Source organism: Stegostoma tigrinum, chromosome 22 (genome assembly GCF_030684315.1).
Source record: "Stegostoma tigrinum isolate sSteTig4 chromosome 22, sSteTig4.hap1, whole genome shotgun sequence".
Classification (NCBI taxonomy): domain Eukaryota; kingdom Metazoa; phylum Chordata; class Chondrichthyes; order Orectolobiformes; family Stegostomatidae; genus Stegostoma; species Stegostoma tigrinum.
Window position 1 is genome coordinate 31,778,722 of NC_081375.1, and position 25,152 is coordinate 31,803,873.

Consider the following 25,152-nt stretch of genomic DNA (forward strand, 5'->3'; position numbering starts at 1 on the left):
CCCCATTCTCTCCATAATCTTTGGTCCCCTTGACAATGAAGAACAGATCTATCCCTGTCTTGAATATACTCAATGACCTGGCCTTCACAGCCTTCTGCGGCAGTGAATTCCATAGATTCACCAGTCTCTTGCTAAAGAATTTTCTCTTAATCTCTGTTCTAAAAGGTTTTCCCTTTACTCTAAGGCTGTGCCCTTGGGTCCTAGCTTCAAAGTTTAGTTTATAATTGATTATATTTTAAAGGGCCGACTTGGAGGAGCTCAGAGGATTGTAGGGCTGAGAAGGTAATATGGGGCAAAATCATAGGTGGCTTTAATATGGTGAAGAGGCTTATAGAATTGAGGCGTTGCTTAATTGAGAGCCAATGTAAATCAGTGAGCACAATGTCGAAGGGTGAACAGGACTAGACACAAGATAGGGCATGGGCAGTGGAGATTTAGATGAACTTATAACTGAATGGGGGTTGAAGCTGGAAGGCTGGTCAGAACAGCATTTGCAGAGAAACAAAAGTAATTGCTTTGGGCTTCTCAATATTTAATTGAAGGAAATATTGGCTGACCAATCTTTCAAGGTAGGATTGCTGCCAGGTGTGGGTCATTATGAAATGTGTTTCTATCGGTTCAATCTGGCTCATGGCTCCAACTCATTCTCCAGTTTCAATCTCATTGCAACGTGGTTTCCTGGTGTTATCTCCCTTCTGAAGTGATTGCTGTAGGCGTGCAATGCAGCACCTTGAGCTGGTGGATCAAGCTAGCACACAGGTACAACAGGTAATCAGGAAGGCTCATGGGGAATGTTGGTTCTTACTTAAAGACATTGGAATAGGAAGTCGTACTGCAACTTTATAAGGTGCTGGTGAGACCACATCTAAAATACTATGCAAAAACTGAAGTTGCTGGAAAAGCTTTGCAGGTCTGGCAGCATCTGTGAAGAAAAATCAGAGTTAACGTTTCAGGTCCAGTGATGCTGCCTCAGAACTGATGGTAGCTAGGACATTTTTTTATAAAGTGCAGAAGATAGGGAGGGGGTGGGGATAAGGAGTAAATAGAGGATAGGGGGTAGAGCCCAAAGACAGAGAAGAGCAGTTGGATAGACAAAGGAATTGATAATGATCTGGTTAGGAGGATGAATAGGGGTTAATGGGATATGTTAGTGACTAACAATAGGTAGGAGTTGAGTCTAAGACATGGGAGAGTTCAGGCTCGAAAATTATTGAACTTGATAGTGAGTCTGGAGGGTTGCAGGGTCCCCACATGGAAAATGAAGTGTTGTTCTTCCAGCTCGCACTGAGCTTCAGGGGAAAACTGCACGGAATAGGGCGGTGTGTAAAAGTGGCAGGTAACAGGTAGCTCAGTGTCCTCTTTTGCAAGCAGAACGTAGATGTTCTGCAAAGCGGTCACCCAGTCTACGCTTCATTTCCTCAATGCAGAGGAGACCACATTGTGTGCTGCTTCACCTGAATGGTGTGTTTGGGCCCTTGGATAATGGGGAGGGAAGAGGTAAATGGGCAGGTGTTGCACCTTCGCTGGATACATGGATGCTGGGAAGTCCCCGGATAGGAAGAAGGTGTACATTTCAGAGCTAATAACTTTCCCTTGTTGAAGTTGGCCTCACCTGATCATATATGGTGGAGATGGAGAAATTGAGACAATGGGATGGAGTTTTTACGAGAAGCAGGGTGTGAGGATGTATAGTCCAGGTAGCTGTGGGAGTTGGTGGGTTTATAGTGAATATTAGTGGCCAGTCTATCCCCAGAAATGGAAACAGAGATGTTGAGGAAGGGAAGGGAAGACTCAGTGATAGACCTGGTGAAAGTGAGGGCAGAGTAGAAATTGAAAGCAAGATTGATGAACTTTTCCAAGTCTGGACGAGAGAGGGAAGCAGCACTGATGACATCATTGATACGTTGGAGAAAGAGTTGTGGATGGGGGCTAGAGTAGGGCTGGAATATTCTGCATACCCCATGAAAAGACAGGAATAGCTGGGCACCATGCAGGTTCCCATTGCCACCCTTCTCAAGCCAGGAGTTTATGCTCCGCCCCTTTTTGAATCTGCAATACATTAATACTAATGAACCCATTCTGTTTGACATGGAGTGGATAGAACTTGTTCTTTCCAAAAACTGGAGACATTCGAAGGCTGAACACTTTTCAAAGAGGCAACATAGTGCTGGATGAGGCATCCTCATCCCATCAAGCCCTTCATCAACAACACATTAAAATAATGTGTTGGAGGGGCAATTTAGGTTACAGTAATGAAAAGAAGATTTAAATGAGAGCGTGAAACTAATAGCTTTCCCTTGGTGATGTTTGTGTCCTTGTCTTTCCTTTTATAAGAACTGGTGACCAAACCATTACCGAGGAATTGGGACCACTTGAGGAGAGATAAATAAGACCTAACAGATCATTTGATTGTATGGGAGTCAAAAATGCATGACGTGGTTTTGGGACACTAACATAAGTGTATGTTACCTCGGAGGGAACAAACATGAGACAGTAAAAAGCATGCACTGGAAGACAGGTCTCAGACAAGTACACCGACTTGACAAAAGCACTTGTGCGGCTTGGAAGAGCATGAAAACATAGTTTAAATGAATAGGCGCTGTCCCAAAATCCATAGAGAAATTGAATTTAAAACAATGAAAGTAGTATTAATGAAAGGGATGTAAAAAGTATTACAATCAAAATAAAAAGTGTGATTGGTTATTATATCAAAATGTTATAGCAATGAAAGAATATTGATTCAGGAAGGAGTAATAGCGGACTCAGCGAAAGGTCCCATTGGATGACTTACAGTAATCTCATTTTGAGCATTTGTATGATTAAACTGGAAGGTGAAATTGTCATGTGTTAGGACAATTAGTGTATGTGAAAGAAGGCTGAGCTAAGACTCAGGTGGTGTAGGAGGTTGTGGTAAGGGAACCCCAGGGAAAATAAAATCCAGGAAGAATAAGTTGAAGGTACAGCTTGAGGAAGGTTGGAGCTGTATTATTTGATCCCATGTGTATTATAGCTCAAAGGGTGTACCTGCACATGGAGATAGTTACCACTCAATGATACAGTTATTCATAAAATTAGCATGGAGGGAAACATATTGAAGAGGTATTCTCAAGACAGAAACAGATGAAGAGAGCTGGAAAAAACTTTGAATCCATGTATTATGTTACTGTACTGTTATTGAGTGAAATGATGTGTGGATAGGAAACTGGACCATAAAAGAAAGAAGCAAATTAAGGAACCTGAATCTACAATATCCTGAATTTTAGAGCAAATTATGTAAATAGATTAACTGAAAAAAGGAATGTAGACGATATTCTAGTTGCCTCACTCAGGTGGCACAAAAAGCTGTTTCCATCATGACCGTATGCCCGGGGTGTGATATTTAAGGGTCAGTCCCCAGAGGCCACTGTGATCATTAATTTGGTGGTACACCCTTTTGTTAGTCATTTTTGTTGTAGTTTTAATCTTCTGGTGTAGACCAAGTACTCTTATACATTCTTGTGCGGCTGTCACTAATTTACATCTGCATTTGCAATTGTAACATGCATTGTCAAATATCATCCGGGTGGAACATATAGGATGAGCCTAAAGGCTAAAAGCTAATGACGATATTTGACAGCTGCATGAGAAAATAGATTGTACAGGATGAGAAAATAGGCTGGGAAAGATAATGATTATAGTTGACAAGCTGCATAACCTTGACTGAGTCCTATGAACATTCCCTTATGGGGTGAAGACGACACCTGCAGCTTGTTTTTCTGTAGCCGTTTTCTGTACTAGTTTTGTCGTTTGTATCTGCTTTCTCTGCTCTGGCTGTTTGTTACACTGTATAAGAGAGGCAGAGTTTAGTTCTGCGAGCTAGACTTTGCCTCGGACTTGAAGTGTGAATGGTGCCAGGAACAAGCACAGCCTCCAGACCAGCTATCGATCGAGGGGTCCGCCAAAGGCCAGAAGAGCATGAGGCTTATTGTTTTTCTTTCCTCTTTGTTTCATTCTTTTTATAGAACATAGAACATAGAACATTACAGCACAGTACGGGCCCTTTGGCCCTCGATGTTGTGCTGACCTGTCATACCGATCTCAAGCCCATCTAACCTACACTATTCCATTTACTTAATAAATATTCCATTACTCAATAAATGTTCATATTTAAGCAAATTGCTGTTGTCGAGCCTTTTCTTAACTATATATAATTGAATCTAAAAAGAACTGCTTGGATGCACTCTGTAATCCAAGACACTCCGGCAACAGCAATTGGGTTCCCCTGGTCTTTACCTCTCATTCCACTAGCATCCACATTCAGGAGAACAGAGACACCATTTCCGCCACCTCCAGTGAGATGCCACCACCAGACACATATTCCCCTCCCCTCCCTTCTCCACCTTCTGCAGGGACCGTTCTCTCTGGGTCATCCCGGTCCTTTCTTCCTTCACTCCCAACAACCCCCCATAGCCCCTTGCACCTCCTCCCTCCCCAGTATCCATGGGGCCAAACATAACTTCCAGGTGAAGCAGCATTTCACCTGCACTTCCCACAATCCAGTCTATTGCATTCACTGCTCACAATGTGGTCTCCTCTACATTGGGGAAACGAAGCATAGACTGGGAGACCGCTTCGCAGAACATCTATATTCTGCTTGTAAAAAGGACCCTGAGCATCCAGTTGCCTGACATTTTAACACACCACTCTGTTCCCTGGCCAACATCTCTGCCTTACACTTGCTGCAGTTTTCCCACAAAGCTGGGTGCAAGCTGGGAGAACAACTCATTTTCTGCTTGGGGACCCTGCAGCCCTCCAAGCTCTGTTTATGGCCTAAACTCTCCCATGTCCTAGCCCCAACCCCTACACACCAAGCCTTGTTACCACAGTCTGCCATGACACACTACCTATTGTTAGTTACTCACAGTCCCAATTAACAGCTATTCACTCTCCTAGACAGATTGCTATGAACTCCTTTGTCTATCCAACTGCTCTTCTGTGTCTCTGGCTCTATTCCCACCTCTTGTTTACTCTTTAGCCCCTCCCCCTCCCTACCTTCTGCAATATGAACCAACACTTTCCGAGCTACAATCAGTTCTGAGGAAGAATCACTGGACCTGAAATGTTAACTCTGATTTTTCTTCACAGATGCTTCCAGACCTGCTGAGATTTTCCAGCATCTTCTGTTCTTGTTACTGATTTACAGCATCCACAGTTCTTTTGATTTTTATCTAGAATACTGTGGACAGTTTTTATCCCCTTACTTAAGGGAAAGATATCATTTCGTTGAAGGCAGTCCAGAGAGATTTCACTAGGATGATCCCTGGTATGGAGGTATTTTCTTGTGAGCAAGTTGGGACTCAACTCACTGGAGGGAAGAATGATTGGTGATTTAATTGCAACAGGTCAGATTCTTAAGGGGAAAAACAGGGCAATTACTGAGAGGATGTTTCCCCTCATGGGAGAGTCTAGGACCAGAGGGCATAGTCTCAGAATAAAGGGGCACCAATTTAAAACAGCCGAGGAGAAAGTTCTTCTGTCAGAGGGTTGTGAGTCTTTGCACTGTCTGCCACAAAAAGCTGTGGGCAGATTTTTTTGTGTACATTTAAGGCTGAGACAGATAGATTCTTGCTCAGTTAAAGCATTAAGGATTCAGAGAAAGGGTAGGAAAGCGGATGTGATGAATATCACATCAGCTATGATTCTATTGAATGGCAGGCCAGGTTCAAGTGTCCAAATGGCCTAATTCTATTTCTATTTGTTGTCGTCTTATAGTCATCTAGAACGACAAGCACAGCAGATACATGGAGACACAATCACCTGCATGAACCCATCCAAGCCACTCATCATCCTGACTTGGAAATATCACTCTTCTTTCAAAGCCATTTGGTCAAAATCCTAGAATTAAATGCCTAACAGTATTGTAAGTCTATCTCTAGTGCATGGACTGCAGCAGTTCAAGGAGGCAGTTTACCACCACCTTCTCAAGGGCAACGACATATGGGCAATAAATGCTGGCCTAGCCAGAGATAACCACATAACTACTGTATAAAAATAAACAGTAGATGCAGGGCATCACACCTGAACTGCCAATGACCCATGTAGTATGGATCCTGAAAATAAAATTACATTTTTTGGAAATATGCTATGTCTTTTTATTCCCCTACTCTTTAGCTTAAAGGGGACAAGCTGAATCAATGGAAGTATTGCTGACTTAAATAAATGTAACTCATGAAAAAAAATGAAATGCATGGTGGGAGGTGTGGGGGTGATCATCTGCTCCAAGAAGGAGCAAGCTCAGAGGAAGGGAGGATGTTTAATGAGGAAGGGTGGTGGTGTATCCAAATCCCTCCACCTTCCTGCTTCTACAAGAATTAAGTTTCAGGTGATAAATCCCATGTTCAACCAGTTGAAATCTTTAAGTGACCAATTAAGGACCATTTAAGAGCTTCAGACCACCACAAATAGGATTAACCCAGCTGCAGATGGGCTTCTGAACATTAAATGTTTCTGACAGCTGCTTCCATGAAAATGGATTGTGAGCCTTGATTGATGTGCTAAGGCCTCTCAAGTCAAAAGGTAATAAGTACCTGATCAAGAGATTGGATGTTGGGTGGTGGGTACCCCATGGACTTCTCATGCTTCCATTCTCCTCATCCACGTCTCTCCACATTCCCAGACCTGTGACATGCCCCTGCTCCACCATCATTTATTTTTGTACTAGGTCTTCCACAATCTGGGATGATTGTCCATCAGTAGCCACCCAGCAGTGACACTGATGATCCTAAGAGCTGCCTGCCCCTGGTCAGGACTTGGTGGGACTTGTGCCAAGGATTTGATTTCAGTGAACTCCCACCCCTCCCCCACTCAGAGTGGTTTGCTGCTGCCTGACTGGCTGAGGCAAGTGGATCTTTCACTGGAACTTCAGTGGACTATGAGACCCCCACAGCCTTGATGTAATTCCTCCTATAATCAACAATTAAACTCTCCTTACTCAGACTATATAAAATTTCTGTTTAACATCAGGTCTGCGGAAAACATCAGCCAACATGATTGTTAACTGTCGGTGCTAAAACAAAGATTAAATTATTCAGAGTTAGTAGGAATTGCAGATGCTGGAGAATCTGAGATAACAAGACGTGGAGCTGGATGATCACAGCAGGCTAAGCAGCATCAAAGGAGCAGGAAAGCTGACATTTCTGGTCTCCAAAATGTTAGCTTTCCTTCTCCTTTGATGCTGCTTGGCCTGCTGTGTTCATCCAGCTCTACACATTCTAATCTCTTATTAAATTATTCAAATGTTAAGCACGGCCAACAACACTTAATGATAACCTCTGACTGGTAAAATAAATAATTAGAATGCCATACAGGATAAAATACCCTTGAGCAATTTAGTCATGCTTGCTGTTTTTTTCTGTTCTGTTCTCCATTTATTTTCTTATCTTGATTTTAAAAAATTGTACCTCTAATTTGTTTCCTTAAAGGAAAAGGATAATGTATCTTACTTGATTCCTTTCTGAGCCTATGAGAGGAACGTTGAGAAAAACATTGATCATAAACTAGTTAGAAGGCTTTCTTTTTCCTCTCCTGTAACTCGAAACCTATAACTCTGGGGATTGACACAGATTGATTTCCTTTGTTTCCATTAAAAGTAAAGCTTCTGCCAGAAAGTGTGTAACTCATGCATAGTTATGCAGGCTGATTGTGCCCAGGAGATTGGCCAGTGGGTTAAGTTCATGGAATAAAAACGTGATGCATGCGTTAAGATGTTCACTGTTTATTTGTCATGATTGCAGGTTGTGTATTTGTCTTTGTCCTTGACATTGCTGTTTATACTTCATCCATTGCCTTTATCTCATTCTTGTCATATTATCCTGTTTCCTGATTATCGTGGTCTCATATTTTCCACTGCTTTTGTTGCATTTTCCTTTCACCTTGGATCTGTACGCCTGAACATGTTGTATGACCTTGTGAAAGTAATAGAACTGCTATAATAGTAATTTACTAAACATTGATTGCATCTTTCCACCCAATGGATAATGAATAGAAAGGACAATATGTTGAAATAAACTGGCAATTTAAGCAAAATTTATTAAATAATGTTTTTCTTTGTAGAACACAAGGAATGGGGCAACCAACACAAACTGCATGGGGTGGAGGAATGTTTAAAGTGCAATGTATTGAACAGAGGATTCTTAAGTGCTTACTCTTCTTATCTAATGAATGGCCATGTACGTAATAGAGCACAAATCCATGATGATCTGTTTATTTTCTTTAAAACCTGTAAAATATCTTTGTGATTAGGTCAAAACAGAAGGATTGTGATGAAATTTCATAACGTTTTATTGTTTGTGTACTTGGTATTGAATGTGGAGGAAATATTAGTTTAGAGTTCCTGTTTACAGTTCTGTGTAGATCTGACTTTTAAAGGAAAAGGTCAGAAAGTACTTTTGAATAATTAATTGAAAATAGCATTTTGGCTAAATGACCAACTGGGAAATAATTATGAAAATAGTTGCAGAATTTCACTTTACAAGATGGTGGTGGAGAGGCAGAAATAGATTCATGCGGAGGAAATGAAATCAAACAATCCGAAGAGCAGTGTTTAGTAGCAGTCTCCAAGCTAACAAGGCTCTGCAGAAGTCATGAGAAGCTGAGTGTAATGATCTTAATTAATGTTTATACTGGACAAGTCAGATACTAGAATGAAACCTGGCTTGATAAATCATAAGTTTTAGTTTGCATTTGTTTACCATGGTTGTCAGCCATTGAACATATTCACACGAGGCTGCAAATGTATTTTTAATAAAAGAACATGAGGTTTATCACATTTAAAAGGAGTGAAACACAAACTATATTACACCATATAAAAATTATGTTTCCACTTCAATCTTTCTCAAAGAGTGGACATGGCTATGCTTTTTCTGTTTGGCAAACACCCACATTCACTTTTTTCTTTGGTATCATTTCATGAGACCCTTAAATAACCTGATTACATAGCCCACTTACACATTAACATGTGGTCCTTACATTTATGAATTAGAAAGCCTTGTGGGGTGTCTAATTTTCTGACAGCTTAATTCTTTCTGATTTTTGAATTTGTCTCCTATGAACTTCAATGACTTCTGTCTGGGTGATTTTAGAGACTGCTCAACAACACTGTTCTTTTTGTAGACCCTTACTCACTGAAAACAAAACCTGCTTTACTTTGTTAAAGACATCTACCTGCTCACTAACCTTCTGGATAGTTTGTCTTTCTGTTGAAAAGAAAACCTGTTTCTGTCATTGCCTTCTTATGTCATAGGTGACATCATTGCTATGTACCAGGCCATTTACTTTCTCACTTCAATCCTTGTTTTCTTAAAAGCATGGAAGTATTCACCTCAAGTGTTTTTCAAAGACCATATTTAAATGCATATAAACAAATTTTCAAACTACTTGGCACCACTCACAGAATTAATTTAAAATTAAATACTGTTATTCCTTCCCAATCCACACAATATGCAAATACAAATCAAACTTTATACTATACATAATATACGCATTACAGTAAAATTACAGTGGCAGAAAAAAGATGGAACAATTAGTGATAAGCTATCCTACAAGGCAGTTGAAGACATGGATTTAGGAAATCCATGTTAAGTATTAAGTGAGCTGAATTAGCAACTTGTTTTAAGGGTGTGGGGAGTGGCACTAAATTAAAGAAAATAGCATCAAGTGAAATACACAGAAATCTGCCCAAAGGAAACCAGCTGCAACTGTTCCAGTTGAGCAAGAAGATTTTTTTGTGGATCTCGGGGTGACTTTTTTACTGAGGTTTCAGTTCCTTATTGGCTGTTGTTGGGATAAAAAGGATGACTTTTTCTTTCTGATAATTGTAATTGTATCATTCCAATAGTCTTGTATGCTGTGACGGAGTTCATGGTTTATTTAATTTGTATGATAAACTTTTGTTAAAAGGAGATTGGCTGAATCTTGTGAATATGTTCAGTGACTGACCTCCACATTAAACAAGAAGAAAAATAAACTTCCTGAGTAATCAAGCCAGGTTCAACTTTGCAATTTCGCTTGTCTAGAATTACCATTAGCTGGAATCAAAACAGCGTCAGTTTCCAAGGATTTACATAGCTTCCTCAGATCCCATTGCATTATCTATTGCCCCATCAAAGCTCCAGCCGATCCAACCTCTCCCTATAGCTCAAACTCTCCAGTCCTGGCATCATCCTTGAGAAGCTTTTCGGCACCGTTTCAAGTTTAACAACACCCTTCCCATAGAACGGCTACCAGAATTGAATGCAGTATTCTAAAGGTGGCCTCATTAATGTCCTGTACAACTGCCATATGACATCCCAACTCCCATAACCAATGTTGAGACCAATGAAGGCAAGCGTACCAAATGCCTTCACCGCCTTGTCTACCTGTGACTCCACTTTGAAGGAACAGTACGCCTGCACTCCTGGGTCTCTTTGTTTGGCAACCCTCCCCAGGGCCCGACCATTTACTGTAAAAGTCCTGGCCTGGTTTGCCTTACCAAAATGCAACACCTCACATTTATCTAAATTGAACTCCATCTGTGGTTCCTCGGGCAATTGGCCCGTCTGATCAAGATCCTTTACTCTGAGAGAGCCTTCTTTGCTGTCCACTGCACCATTAATTTTGGTGTCATCTGCAAACTTACTTAACCATACCAAATTCACATCCAAATCAATCATATAAAAAATGAAAAACAATGGAACCAGCACTGATCCTAGTGGCACAGCATTGGTCACAAGCCTCCAATCTGAAAAAAAAATCCTCTAGCACCATCCTCTGTCTCCTACCTTCAAGCTAATTTTGTATCCAATTGGCTATCTCCCCCAGATCCCATGTCATCTATCCTTATCAACCAGTCTACCATGTGGAACCTTGTCAAACACTTTACTGAAGTCCAGAAAGAACACCTGCCTTTTTATTATTAAACACCGAATATTAGGTTTATGTCATAATAAGTGGAATACAACCAACTCAAAGAAAATTGTCTTCAGCAGAGAACATATTGTGACCATTTGTGTACAATTTTCTTGGAGGTTTTAATAGTCATTTTTGACTTGGGAAAACACATTTCATACAAAATGACAAAATAGCAAATACAGGAGATAAAGAAGCAAAATAAAACATTTTGCCAAATGGAGCAAATTCTTTTGTTGCAATAACTTCACTGAGTAGAAGCTGAACTGAAATGAGAATCAACTAACTGGGACCCAATTATCTTTTAACAGTCTACTTTGCAAAACATGCTCTGAAGTTTGTTTAAAATCTAGCCCAGATCATAAAACCACATTCCATTATCGAAAAGATATCGCAGGCAATCCTTTATATGTGTCAACGTGATCTTCAAATATTTTTATGTCAATTTAAAAACAGATTGTGCAAACCTACCCTTAATTGGACTGGTTTAGGGGAATGGAAAATATGTGTAATTCCCCTGGAGATCATACGTGTGTGAGTGAGATATGCACGCAATGAGAAACATGTATTTGCTGGACGCTGAATCAATGTGATATAGACATGAAACACAATGCTGTTTGTCACGTTAATACTATGTATGAGAGATGAACATGCGAGATATGCATAACAAGGTTCATTCAGGGTTCAATCAAGAGTAAAGATTTACATTCTAAGGGTTTCTGGCGGTACTATAAATAGACAAGCCAGGTTGATGACCCCAATCAATATATCAGTAAAAGCTGATGTATGGGTACAGAACATTATCAAAGGGGCTAATGGAATGTTGCCCTTTACCTGAGGTTGGTTAGAGAAATGTATACTTTAGCTCTTCAGAGCCTATGCCAGAGCCCAGTACTGCAATTCAGCCCTGGGTGCTGAACCTTGCCAAACCAATATTGAGGTAAGAGGTATTACAGCAAAGACTCATCAAAATGGTGCCAGGGCTAGAAAAATTAAACCGTGAAACAGTTGCAATAAATTTGACTCTATTGCCTTTAGTTCAACTGTTTAGGGGATGACCCAATGGAGGTCTCCAATATTATAATTTGGGATTTAATAGCTTGAACACAGTAAACCTGTTCTTCTGGTACAGGAATTGAAACAGTGGAGCATATTGTTATGCATAGAACTGGACAAGGTAGAAATAAAATTAGAACACATTTATATTCACATAATAGGTATTTAAAGTATACCTAAATTGGACTGTTTTAGGGGAATGGAAAATATGTGTAATTTCCCTGGAGATCATACGTGTGTGAGTGAGAGATGCACGCAATGAGAAATATGTATTGGCAGGACGCTGAATCAATGTGATATAGACATGAAACACAATGCTATACCACATTGGTATACCACAAAAAACTGTAGAGTCAGTTGGAAGTTTTAAGATAAAGATCACTAGATTTTTCTTGGATAAGTGTACCAAATGTAATGGAGGATATATGTTTGAATTACATATTAGTTGATACTGAGTTGAATAGCATAATGGGGTCTCTCTAAGGTGGGAATATTGGTGAGGCACTTGTGGACCTCATCAGCCTATAAAAGACCCTGAGATGCCTTTTCCAGTGAAGGCCTGCTGGGTCACACATCAATCATGCCATGTCAAGGCAACTGGTAGATCTTCACTGCATATACTCTGAGTTTGGAAGTCCTGCCAAGAGCAGCCTAACACATATCAGAGTCCAACAGTGCTTGTGCTCAGCAGTACCACAATGGGGCTGCTGGCAGAAGGACACGCTTGGAGTCCCAGGATTGTGAAGGCGAGTGATGGGATAGATATGGGGGTTTGGGCTGGGAATCGTGAAAAAAGGGGGAAGTAGTGGCAGAAGCAAGGGCAAAGCAGGCACACCCCTACCTGTTAAACAGTCCCGTGATCAAGCACTGGTTCCCTATGATCTTATAAGGTGGCAAACTGCACACTGTTTACCAGCTGTTAGGAATGCTGGATGGCAACAGGCCTACTTACAACTGGGTTAATTCCTATGGTGCCAAACTGAGGACATTGTGGGCCTTAATTTGTCACTTAAATGCCTCAACAAGTGGCAGGTCAGGAAAGCTGGTCAATGGCCTTCCAAAGCTTAGTACTGGTGGATGGGGGATTGCGTATGCCACCCCTCCAGTTGATTAAATGCCCTTCCTGCTGCCAAGCTTGCCATCTGTAGGAGCTAAGTTGCCACCCTATGTTTGATCAGGCTGCCTTCATTCTTCCACTAGTACGATCATGCACCAAGAAGATATCACTTAAATTTTAAACCCATACCAGTCCTAGTGTAATTGCATCATGTGTTTTTTTTGGAATTCCTTTGCAATTCTCATGGCCAAAGTGTACAATAGCTTCACAATATATGAATATGAACATAAATATTTCTAAAACGAAATGGTAGTGGCACCTTGCATTAACACATTTGGAATGAAAAGGCAGCATTGTGAATTTTATTGGGCGAAGTCTTTCTGCAGTCCGGTGTCCAACTCCATTGATCGGTTGTTTTCCTGCTACAAGTTAGAATTTTTTTTGTAGCAAGAGTCAGGTGGCCTATTTCTCTCTTCTGGAGATTATCATATTCTGAAGAGGGAAATAGGCTACCTGAAACTCTGGATGCTGGGACCAACAACATGTCTCCAACCAATAATATTTCAAGATTAAGTCAATAAAAACAGAAGACTGACTGAGAAGGAAGGCAATTTAGAATGTCTATTTGAGTCAAATCCAATACAGAAGTGAAATAAAGAAGTTGGAATTATTTTTAACATCTCTAAGATTGATTTGACATGTAAGAATGAGACTTCTCAGTTTAAATGTTCAATTTCTGGGTCAGAGATTGATTGTTGTAAAAATGATTTTGTAAATTAATTCACAGGATGTGGGAATTACTGACTAGGCCAGCATTTATTGTCTATCTCTAATTGCCTCGAGGGCAGTTAAGAGTCAACCACATTGTTGTGGGTCTGGGGTCACATGTAGGCCAGACCAGGTAAGGATGGCAGTTTCTTTCCCTAAAGGACATTAGTGAACCAGATGGGTTTTTTTGACAATCGTCACTGGTTTTATGGTCACCATTAGACTCTTAATTCCAGATTTTTAGTTGAATCCAAATTTCACCCCCGTGCTACAGCAGGTTTAAACTTAGGTCCCCAGATCATTACCAGTATCTCTGGATAAATAACCTGGTGGTAATATCTGCACGGTAGGCCAAACAAATGCTGCCACTAGTTGTTCTCCCTACATTAGTGTAGGGGCTTTCTCATAGTGTGCAGTGAAGGGTGAACCAAATAAGTCTCAGCAGAACAAGCACAATCTTTGATAACCAGATAAAGTTTATTACATCTTCGTAACTATATTCAAATTATGTTGTACTGAGGGCAAAGTGAGGAGAGGAAGACAAGATTGTCTTTAACTATAACTGCTCAGAGGTGCCCCAAACTGCCCAGTCCCTCACCCAGTTGTCATGTTGTACATCGTGTGGCTTCAGCTTCGTTCGGATTAATCCTTTCATATCTGTAATCTAAGCATGGTCCACAAAGTATCATAAACACCTTTTTCAATTAGAGGGACACTTGGTTATATATAGCTTGAGGGTAACCACTCCAACAGTATGTGGTAAGGTAAGGAGGTGGGCAGGACCTTCAACTACCATAACCAGTGGGGGGGATTGAATCTACATGGCTGGCGTTATTTGCACCATACTCCAGTCATCTAGATAACTGACCCAGCCAATCCTTATTTATTACCTTATACAACAACTGTCATTACAATGAAGTATTGCGTTGTTATGCTGAAAATTAGTAGGTTTAACATCGAATGGGCAATTAGCATAATAAATTTATCAAGATTTTAGAAACAATGCAAAGCCGGGGCAAGATGCCGTATGTTCAAAACGGATGGGGAGTTTGCTTAGCTCAGATGAATCCCTTCAAGTTCTTTATTTTGGTACAGTATGGAACCATAATCCATAAAGGACCAAAGGCATCCCTCTCCTTTTGAGAGTGATAATTGGTACGGCATAGCTTGAGTGTAACAACTCCCCAAGTGTCGGATAAGGTGAGAAGGTATCAAGGCCTGAGGATTCGCAATTCTTACTATATCTCCTAAAGCCCTTCTCTGGCCCATTTGCACATTAATAACAGCATAAAGGACCAACATGGTATGATTTTATCAGGAAGATTAGGCTGATTATGTTAGCTTCATCTCTCAGGAATAAGAAATTGGATGCTGTGATATTATAGCTTTTTTTATAGGATGGAAGGAAATGATTTAACCACTGATTCTGTTGATATTCCGACTCTTATTAGTCAGTGAATCTGCGTGACGGGGGGAGGTGGACTATTAGTCCAGAACCTAGGTAACGTTCTGGGGACCTATGTTCAAATACCATCATGGCATATGGTGGGATTTGAATTCGAGAAAATCTGGAAATAATGCCTAATGATGAGTATGAGTTCATTGCTGATTATTGGAAAAATGTATCTGGTTCACTAATGTCCTTTAGGAAAGGAACTTGCCACCCCTGCTTGGTCTGGCCTATATGCCAGATTGTGGTTTACTCTTAACTGCCCTCTGGGCAATTAGGGATGAACAATAAATGCTTGCCTAGTCAGTGATGGCTCACACTGTGAATGAATAAAAATAATTAAAAACAACTGTCTAATCTTTTATTTAAAAAAATATGAAATTAAAATTTGAAGGAAACATTGATCAAGAACTGCTCTGAAACAGTTATTACCTCCGCAGGAATTGTGAAATAAATCTTCAGGGAGGTAAAGTATACATTCACTTCTGTTTTTTTTCGACAGATTTTTGGCACTGAGAGCCCAGAGCTCAACAGAAAGAAACAACAGCTTCAATATTCACAAGTACAGTTGAGATTAGAAGAAGCTACTGCAATATAGTGCTGATGGCTGACAGTTTAATTTTTCACATCGATTGTATAATACAACCTGAACTTTCATTCTTTGTAGAGTTCAAGATCCCATAAGAGAACTGCTTGGGACTGTGTGAAAAGAGAAACTGGGCAGTTTTTTTTTAAAAACCTGCATTTTTTTATCTATTGAGTGAAAGTTATCATAAACTGAAACTTCACTAGTCAACAAAGACAACAAATCATTCAATTTTATGCAGTTGAAAACCATCGTAAAATAAATCTGTCTAAATATGCTTCTCTGTTGAGCTTCTTTCAATTATTTTCAAAATCCTTTAATATAAGCCCTGATTTATGCTTTTGCTCACAATGTCATATTGCTTTGTTTAAGTGCCAATTTGTTGTGAATAAAGTAGTGGTATTCTGCATTCCTTTTTAGAAAGAAATCAAGTGCTAAATAAGATATGAAGTTTCCCCGCTGCTTTCACAGAAACTGGTCTCAAAGCTTGGCTCCTTAGCATGTGTTCGCAAGTTTTCTTGTTATTATTTTGTCTCCAGATGGTACCTAAGGCTTGCCAGCATGCTCCTGGTTCTCATTGTAATTGATGCTATTTTAGTGTGGATCCAATACCTGTGCAGGAATTGTCTACCAAAATTAAACAATACAGTCAAATTGATCAGTATACAATGCTAATATGATGCCAACACAGCCAATTTGGAGTGCTATACTCCAGCTCAAGTCAATGGCTAGACATAAATAGCTGAACATGTAGGCATTCACAGAAGCTTGTATAGTGCAGCGTATACTGATCATCAACTCCCTTCAGGTTATTTGTTGATTGATTTCTAATGACTCTTGTTTTTATTGTATAAGTGCCTGGAAGTGTCCGGAATTGTTTAAAGTTGCCAAATTCAATAGGCAGTGGTACGTACTGAGTGACTTTCAAGGAGTCAGCACAAACCACTTGCACTGTGATTTAAATGAAGCAGTATGCATCTTCACCGGACTCCACAGAATGAACATAGGCAACACAAAGCAGAAGCTGCTGCTGGAAGAGAGAGAAGAGTTGAAGGGAGAACGGTTTGTACACAGAATGTTCAGGAAGCAGTTGTCTTGGCTGAATATCAGCAAGGAAAACTCTACTAGAGAGCCCTACTTTACCAAAAATGCCTCTATTTAAATCCGGCACTTGTTGCAACCACAGCTGCAATGTGAAAACAGGGAAAGGACAGCGTTGCCAATGGCTGTGAAGGTCACACAAATGTTGATGAAATTTTGAGTATCTGGCTTCTTCCAGGCTGGGGCTGAATATATTTGCAATATCTCTAGTTTACTGATCATTGTTCCAGAAAGACACTGAGTTCCTGTATTCCAAGAAACCCATGTACATTTTATTGCTTCTTGTATTACGAAACCAACTGATAGGTAAACCGGACAAGTCAGATCCCAGAGTGAAACCCTGCTTAATAGGCTTTAAGTTTTAATTTGCAATTTGGTTACTGTGATGGCCAATAACTGAAAATATTCACAGGAGCCAATGTGCTTTTACCTAAAAGAACAAATGTAAAGAAGCACAGCCTATTTTATGCAATATAAGAATTATTTGAAATAGTTTTCTGAAAATACCAACAATAAAGATTCAATCCATTTTCTTGCAATCACTACCTTACAGATTGGCTGACTGAATGCAAACCCTATTTTCTCCTTAAAGTTCCTTGATAAACTCCTAGAAACCAAGAACAACCATGGTTGTTCTTGATTTCTTTCCAGGCAATGTCTCCATTCACTTGATGATCTTCTTTAGTTATTGTCTCTTCATAAGACCTTTAAACAAACTATTGACACTGCTTAGATAATTCTTAACATGAGTTTCTTAAATTCCTCTTCAATAACCTTGTATTTCTATAGCTTCTCAGGACTTAGTTTTCAGGCCCTTACTGTTCTAGAGGCTGCTAAACTGCACTGCTCCGGTATAACATTTTCATTGTGGAAGAATTATGCTCACACATTCTCTGAAATGCCTTTTCACACCCATAGAATACCTGCATTGTTTTCTCTCTCTGTAAATGAAAACTCTGCCTTGGAGTCTGTAAAACCTGGTTACTCGGCAAGAGCTCATTTTTTTTTCTCTCTCTTCTATTCTTGTTTTTAAAAACATGATGGTATTCACCTTCAGAGTGCCTTTAAAAAAAAACCTCATCCAAATGTACATAAACAAGCAACAGTCTCAGAACTCAAAATGAAATGAGCACGACTGTCTTAACATACGGTATATAGACGTACAATTCAAACTTAAAGCATATATTGTTTTGTCCACTTCAGAGTATAGGTTTACAAAGAATAATAGTATTATATCAAGAACGCTCATCAGACTTGTCAAAGAGAGGTAGGTGGAGCAAGTATGCAGCTTTGTGAGAATGCAAGTTTCTTCATGAGAGTGTGCCGTCATCTTGCGAGTTCTGAATGCAAAACTTGGAAAGTAGCATAACCAAATGTGATCCTGCTCCGTCAATATTCAGCTGGATAACCAAAAGCAACATATTATACATGTCAATGCCTGGTATCCTGACAGCAATAATGATTCCTTCATTCTACAATTGTGTTACCTGCATTCGAGTCAACCAAGGCAAAACAGAGGATTTGTGGTATGATTTGGTGACATGATTGTCACTTGATATGACCAATCTTCCACATTTGGACAGCATGCGCTCAACAAAACATGTGTGAATTTTATAGATTGGAACACTGGTGCGCTCACCATTCTTTTTAAGGTTTGGGTCAATCTACAGTACTTGACCTGGTGCCAGTCATTCATGGTGGTCTGCTGCACGCGGATACTTCACCACCATGTGTATACTGTCCTTACAACCAGATATATGGTGACCACTTGAGAAGAAAGAGGAGCAAGGACAGAGACAAGCCAACACAGTCCCTTTCTGGCAGTGAACTCATTTGTATTTGATTTCAGTAAACACAACCCCAATTCTCCATTCATCAGCAGTCTCACAAAGTAAACATTGCAGATATAATGATGTTATAGCACCAATAGAATCTAGCTCTCAAATATGAGTGTCAGCAGGATATTTTACAAAAAGGCCACGAGTGTTTTGGCCTTCACCCATTCACCAGGTGTACACTTTCTGATAAGGAATAGGTAGTACATGATGGCATTTAAACCTCCCTAGCCAACCAGCACTGAATTCTAACATTTTCACACTGCTTTATTGAGATCAGCTATTGCAACAAAGTCCTAATGTTAAACAAAAAAAAAAGCAAAAGAACTGCCAATGCTGGAAATCTGAAACCAAAACAGAAATTGATAAATCTCAGCAAGTCTGGCAGTATCTGTGGAGAGAAATCAGAGTTAAGATTTTGGGTCTGTGACCTTTCTTCAGAACACAAGAACCTTCTGATGAAGAGTCGCTAGACCTGAAATGTTCACTCTGATTTTTCTCCACAAATGTTGCCAGACCTGCTGAGATCTACCAGTGATTTTTTTTTGTCTTAGGTTTAAAGCTATGTTTCTGATCTGAAAACACACCATGCAATACAACTGTTACACTTATCTACTGAAACAGTCTGGCAGAAGTGTGGGATTAACGTTAATAAGGAAAACTAGCCATGGATGAAAAAAAAATCCTCAGTGCTTTAGTTTTAGTAGAGTCTACTACCTGTAAAATATGGCAAAGTTGAACAATTTAAATTGTAATGTTAACTCCAGGTTCATCTGACTACCTACAAGACTGTAAGGAATTTTTACATCAGTTTACCTGCCTGAAATTTTCAGTTGTTATTCATCTTAGTTATGAAATTAAGCAAATACTAAACTGAAGCTGGGGCTGTGCGTATATATTTGTTTCTATGAGTTGGGTGACTAATCCAAATAATATCTTGTTGCTTAACACTTTCTTATGGGTTTCATTTATTATTTTTGTTATGTTGCTCCAATCCATTTCAACTACAAGTTTTGACCTTTTTTTGAGCTCCATATCATTTATAAGTGAACTTAGAGCTTGGTGATTATTAATTTCATTCTCAGATGTAAATATTTTGTTCTATTTAACTAAAGGTGTACATAATTTAGGATAAATTTGTTTGTTAATTATGTTATATTGCTGACACATTGCAAGAGACAACTTTAAGCCATTTGACATTTATTGTTATTATTGTTATAAGTATTTTAATGTTCATATGAAGATTTGTTTATAGAGGGAAGGGTGATAAATATTTTCATGGTTGATAAGACATTTTTAATTTGCAGATCTTTAGCTTTTCATTTTTCCATCTTTATTTTTGCTGATATTGCATGATGCATAATTGTGTAGGATCTACACCCCTCATTAACAATTCAGCATATCATAACAAGATGAAGAAACATGTTTACTAAATATTTTACCAGGCTTTAAGTATATTTCCCTTCATAAAAGGAACTTATGTTTTTGTGAAGTTTTGCTAAAATTATAACTTTTCCTTTAATAAGGAAAACAAAATGTGATTCAAATGTGATAAAGGAATTTCATTCTTGATTGTCAAATGACAAAGTATTTTAAATGTATATCTGCACTGCCTTTGAACATCAACAAAAATGGATGGTATTGTCAAACCATAAATGATAGTAGAATTTATATATTTATGGCATTAATTATATTTTGCTGTCTGACTTATCATGGCACATGATGAAAAGCTCACTTTATTAAAAACATGAATAACCATCAACATTTGATGTTTGAGCATTATCTATTCAGGAGATGAGTAGGCATATTGATTAATAGTCACCAACAGAATTTCAGGTCATCTCCATGAACGTTTATGAATTATCCATGCCTCATTCAGAAATTAAGAACCATATTTAGTAAATCAGATTCAGTTTTTAGATTAGGTGACATTGAATGACAAAAAATAATTGGTACATTGAGGACTGAATTGTGCTTAAAGGGATCCCATGAAACAAGTTTCATAAACAGAATAACTTTATTTCCTAAGCTCATATCTACTTTTTTTTGATGCAGGAATATCAGGGTTGCTAAAACAGATCCTTTTGTTGATGTAGCATTAACTAGTATAAAGAATACATGGGGGCAACTCTCTATTCCCCCTCTCCTCCACAATGCAATGTACTGTGAAATCTCTATTTAGTAGTTTGGCCAAAAACGACACTAGCAGCCTCAAAATATGTCTTGTGGGACTTGAAGTTGTTGAATTTAGAGAAACAAATACACTTTATAGACGATAGAAGGGAAAATGTGCAGCATCTTTCATGACCACAGGATATCTTGAAGCACTTCACAGAGAACAAAGTACTTTTAAATGGTGAGTGACAGTGGTCGAAGACTTGCCAGTCAGGGTCACAGATATGTGCTTCTGTGGCTGTGTCGAGACTCCAAATGGTGTGTTGCCTCCCTGGTGCCAGAGTCAAGAACGTCTCTGAGCGGTTGCACAAAATTCTTAAAGGGGATAGAGAGCAGACAGAGGTCATGGTGCACATTGGTACCAATGACATAGGTATAAAGAGGGATGAGGTCCTGCAGAGTGAGGACAGAGAGTTAGGAAAGAGTCTGAAGAGTAGGATCTCAAGAGTAGTAATCTCTGGGTTACTACCAGTGCCACATGCTAGTGAGGCAAGGAATAGGAAGATAGGACAAATGAAGGTGTGGCTAAGAAGCTGGTGCAGAGGGCAGGGTTTCAGGCTCTTGGATCATTGCGACTTCTTTCATGGAAGGGGTGACCGGTACAAGAGGGAGAGGTTGCACCTAAACTGAAGGGGAATCAATATCGTTGCACGGAGGTTCACTTGAGGTACTTGGGAAGGTATAAACTAGAGTGGCAGGGGCCTGGGAATCAGAACAGCAGGTCAGCAAGTAGAGGAATTTAGTACAGAGGTAGATGTCAGGACAATTAAACCAGGAAGGAAGGACGCAGAGACAGATAAATGAACACAATGGTATTATTGGGCTGAAGTCTGTTTACTTCAATGCAAGGTGCATTATAGGTAAGACAGATAAGCTTAGAGCCTGGATCAGTATATGGGACTGTGATGTTGTGGCCATTACATAGCCTTGGTTGAGAAAGAGGCAGGACTGACTGCTCAATTTTCCAGAGTTTCATTGTTTTAGATGAGACAGAGAGGAAGATAAAAGAGGTGAACGTGTTGCTTTACTAATCACGGAGAATGTTACATCTTCACTCAGAGAGCGCATGCTGGAAGGCTCATCCACTAAGGCATTATGGGTAGAAGTTGACGATAAAATGGGTACAATCACTTTGATCGGATTATACTACTCACTCCACCCCAACCCCCCCACCCAATAGTCACCTCGAGATTGAGAAACAAATACATTGGCAGGTTATGGAAAATTGCGGTAAAAACAACATTGTCACAGTGGGTGACTTTAATTGACTGGGACTTCCTTAGAGCAAAGGGTTTAGATGGGACAGAATTTGTTAAGTGCATCTGAGAGGGTTTCTTGAAACAGTATGTAGATAGTCCAACTATAGGACGGGCAATACTGGACGTTGTGTTGGCTACTGAGCCTGGCCAGGTGACTGACCTTTCAGTGGGACAGCATTTTGGAAACAGTTATCACAACTCCTTAAGTTTTAAGCTAGTTAACAATAAGGATAATTCAGGATCTTGCAGGAAGGTACTAAGTAGGGGGAGGGAAATTTACATCAGTATTAGGCAGGAGCTGAGATGTGTTAATTGGGAGGAGTTGTTATCAGACAGATCCACATTGACATGTGGGAACTGGTTAAAGACCCACTGAGGAGAGTTCAAGGCCAGCATGTTCTAATAAGGAGGAAGGACACGGATGGCAAAGTCTGGGAGCCTTGAATAATGAGGGAACTTGTGAATATAGTCAAAATGAAAAAAAAGGCATATGTAAGGTTTAGGAAGCGAAAATCGACAGACCCCATGAGGTATATAAGGAAAGCAGGAAAGTACTAAAGCAGGGAATTAGGAGAGCAAGAAGGCGCCATGAAATGACTTTAAAGAGAATCCCAAGGCATTCTATAGATATTTTAAAAACAAGAGGATAACTAGGATGAAGATAGGACCACAGGGGCAGCACGATGGCTCAGTGGTTAGCACTGCTGCCTCATAGCGTCAGCGACCTGGGCTCGATTCCACCTTCGGGCAACTGCCTGTGAGGAGTTTGCACATTATCCTTGTGTTTGCGTGGGTTTCCTCCGGGTGCTCCAGTTTCCTCCAACAATCCAAAGATGTGCAGGCTAGGTGGATTGGCCATGCTAAATTGCCCATAGTGTTCAGGGATGTAAAGATTAGGTGGGTTACGAGGGTATGGGTCTGGGTGGGATTCTCTGAGAGTCGGTGTGGACTTGTTGGCTGGTGGCCTGTTCCACACTGTAGGGATTCTATGATCTATGATCACTCAAAGATGAAGGAGAGAATTTGTGCTTGAAGGCACAGGATGTGGGTGAGATCCTAACTGAGTACTTTGCATGGCAATTCATGCAGGAGAAGGATATGGAAGATAGTGGGATTTGTGTGGAGCATGCTAATAGGCTAGAGCATTTTCAGATATGGAAAGAAGCGGTCTTGCATCTCTTGAAGTGCATTAAGGTGGATGTATCCCGAGGGCCGGATGGTATTTACCCCAAGTTATTGAGAGAGGCAAGAGAGGAGATTTCTGAGGTCTTGACCAAGATCTTTGTGTCCTCACTAGCCACTGGAGAAATTCTGGAGGAATGGCAAGTAGTTAATGTTGTTCATCTGTTCAAGAAGGGAAATAGGGATAATCCAAGAAACTATAAGCCGGTGAGTCTCATATTGGTGGTTGGAAAGCTATTGGAGAGGATTCTTACAGATAGGATTTATACACATTTGGCAAAGCATGGCCTCATTAGGGGCAGTCAGCAAGGCTTTGAGCAGTGCAGCTCATATCTTACTAACTTTATTGAATATTTTGGGGAGCTGACAAAGTGATTGATGAGAGCAGTGGATGTTGTCTGCATGGATTTTAGAACGGCTTTTGACAAGTTCTCTCACGGTAGGCTCATCCAGAAGATTAATATGCATGGGATCCACGGTGGCTTGACTGTGTGGATTCAGAATTGGCTTCCCCATGAACTGCAGAAGGTTGTAGTGGAAGTGTATTTTTTCAGGCTGGAGGTCTATGATTATCGGTGTTCCACAGAGGTTAGTAGTAGGGTCTCTGCTGTTTGTGATCATATATAAATGACTTGGATGAAAATGTAGATGAGTGGGTTAGTAAGTTTGCAGATGGTACCAAGGTTGGTAGTGCCGTGGATAACGTAGAATATTGTCAAAGCTTACAGTGGGATATGAATCAGTGTAGATGTGTGTGGATAAATGGCAGGTAGAGTTTAATTCAGGTAAGTGTGAGGTGCTGCACTTTGGGAGATCAAATGTTAATGAAAAGTATACAGTTAATGGCAAGGCCTCGAACATCATTGACATACAGAGGGGTCATGGGGATCAAGTCCATAGCTCCCTGAAAGTGGCCACTCAAGTAGATAGGGTGGCAAAGGGGACAAATAGCATGCTTGCCGTTATTGTTGGGGAATTGCGTACAAGAATCAGGATGTCATGTTGCAGATTTATAAGACTTTGGTTGGGCCAGACTTAGAATATTGTGTTCAATTCTGGCTGCCACAGAAAGGATGTGGAGGCTTTAGAGAGGATGTAGAAGAGGTTTACCAGGATGCTGCCTGGATTACAGGGTATGAGCTATAGGGTGAGGCTCGAAAAACTTGGGTTGTTTTCTCTTGAGCAGCAGGGGCTGAATGGAGACTTGATAGAATTTTAAAAATTATGAGATGCGTGGACAGGGTTGACAGTCAGAACCATTTTCCCCCAAGAGTTGAACAGTCTAATACTAAGGGGTGTGCATTTAAGGTGTTTGGGCGAAAGTTCAAAGGAGAGGGGAGGGTCAATGTTTTTTACATAGAGAGTGATAGGAGTGTGGAACACAATGCCAGGGGTGGTAGTGGAGGCAACTAAAATAGGGGATTTATAGGGCTTTTGGATAAGCACATGAACATGCAAGGGATGGAGAGATATGGACCAAGGGCAAACAGAAGGGATTAGGGAGAGATATGGACCAAGGGCAAACAGAAGGGATTAGTTTCATTTGGCATCATGTTTGGCGCAACATTGTGGGCTGAAGGGCCCATTCCTATGCTGTACTGTTCTATGTTCTATGGTAGAGTTTCATATGATTTAGGAAATGTCAAACCCAATTTTAGCACAGCAAACTCCCACACAAATCAAAGAGATACTGACCAGGTAATGTATTTTTGTGATATGATTGAACAATAAACATTGGTTAGGCATGGACATCAGGGTGA

At 40.1% G+C, this 25,152-nt stretch overlaps 1 protein-coding gene across 6 annotated transcripts in view; it reads right to left on the reverse strand.

Annotated features, from left to right (window-relative positions):
* Positions 1–25,152, reverse strand: part of LOC125463480 (alpha-1,6-mannosylglycoprotein 6-beta-N-acetylglucosaminyltransferase B) — an 875,834-nt gene that overhangs the window by 51,585 nt on the left and 799,097 nt on the right. The window lies entirely within an intron of this gene.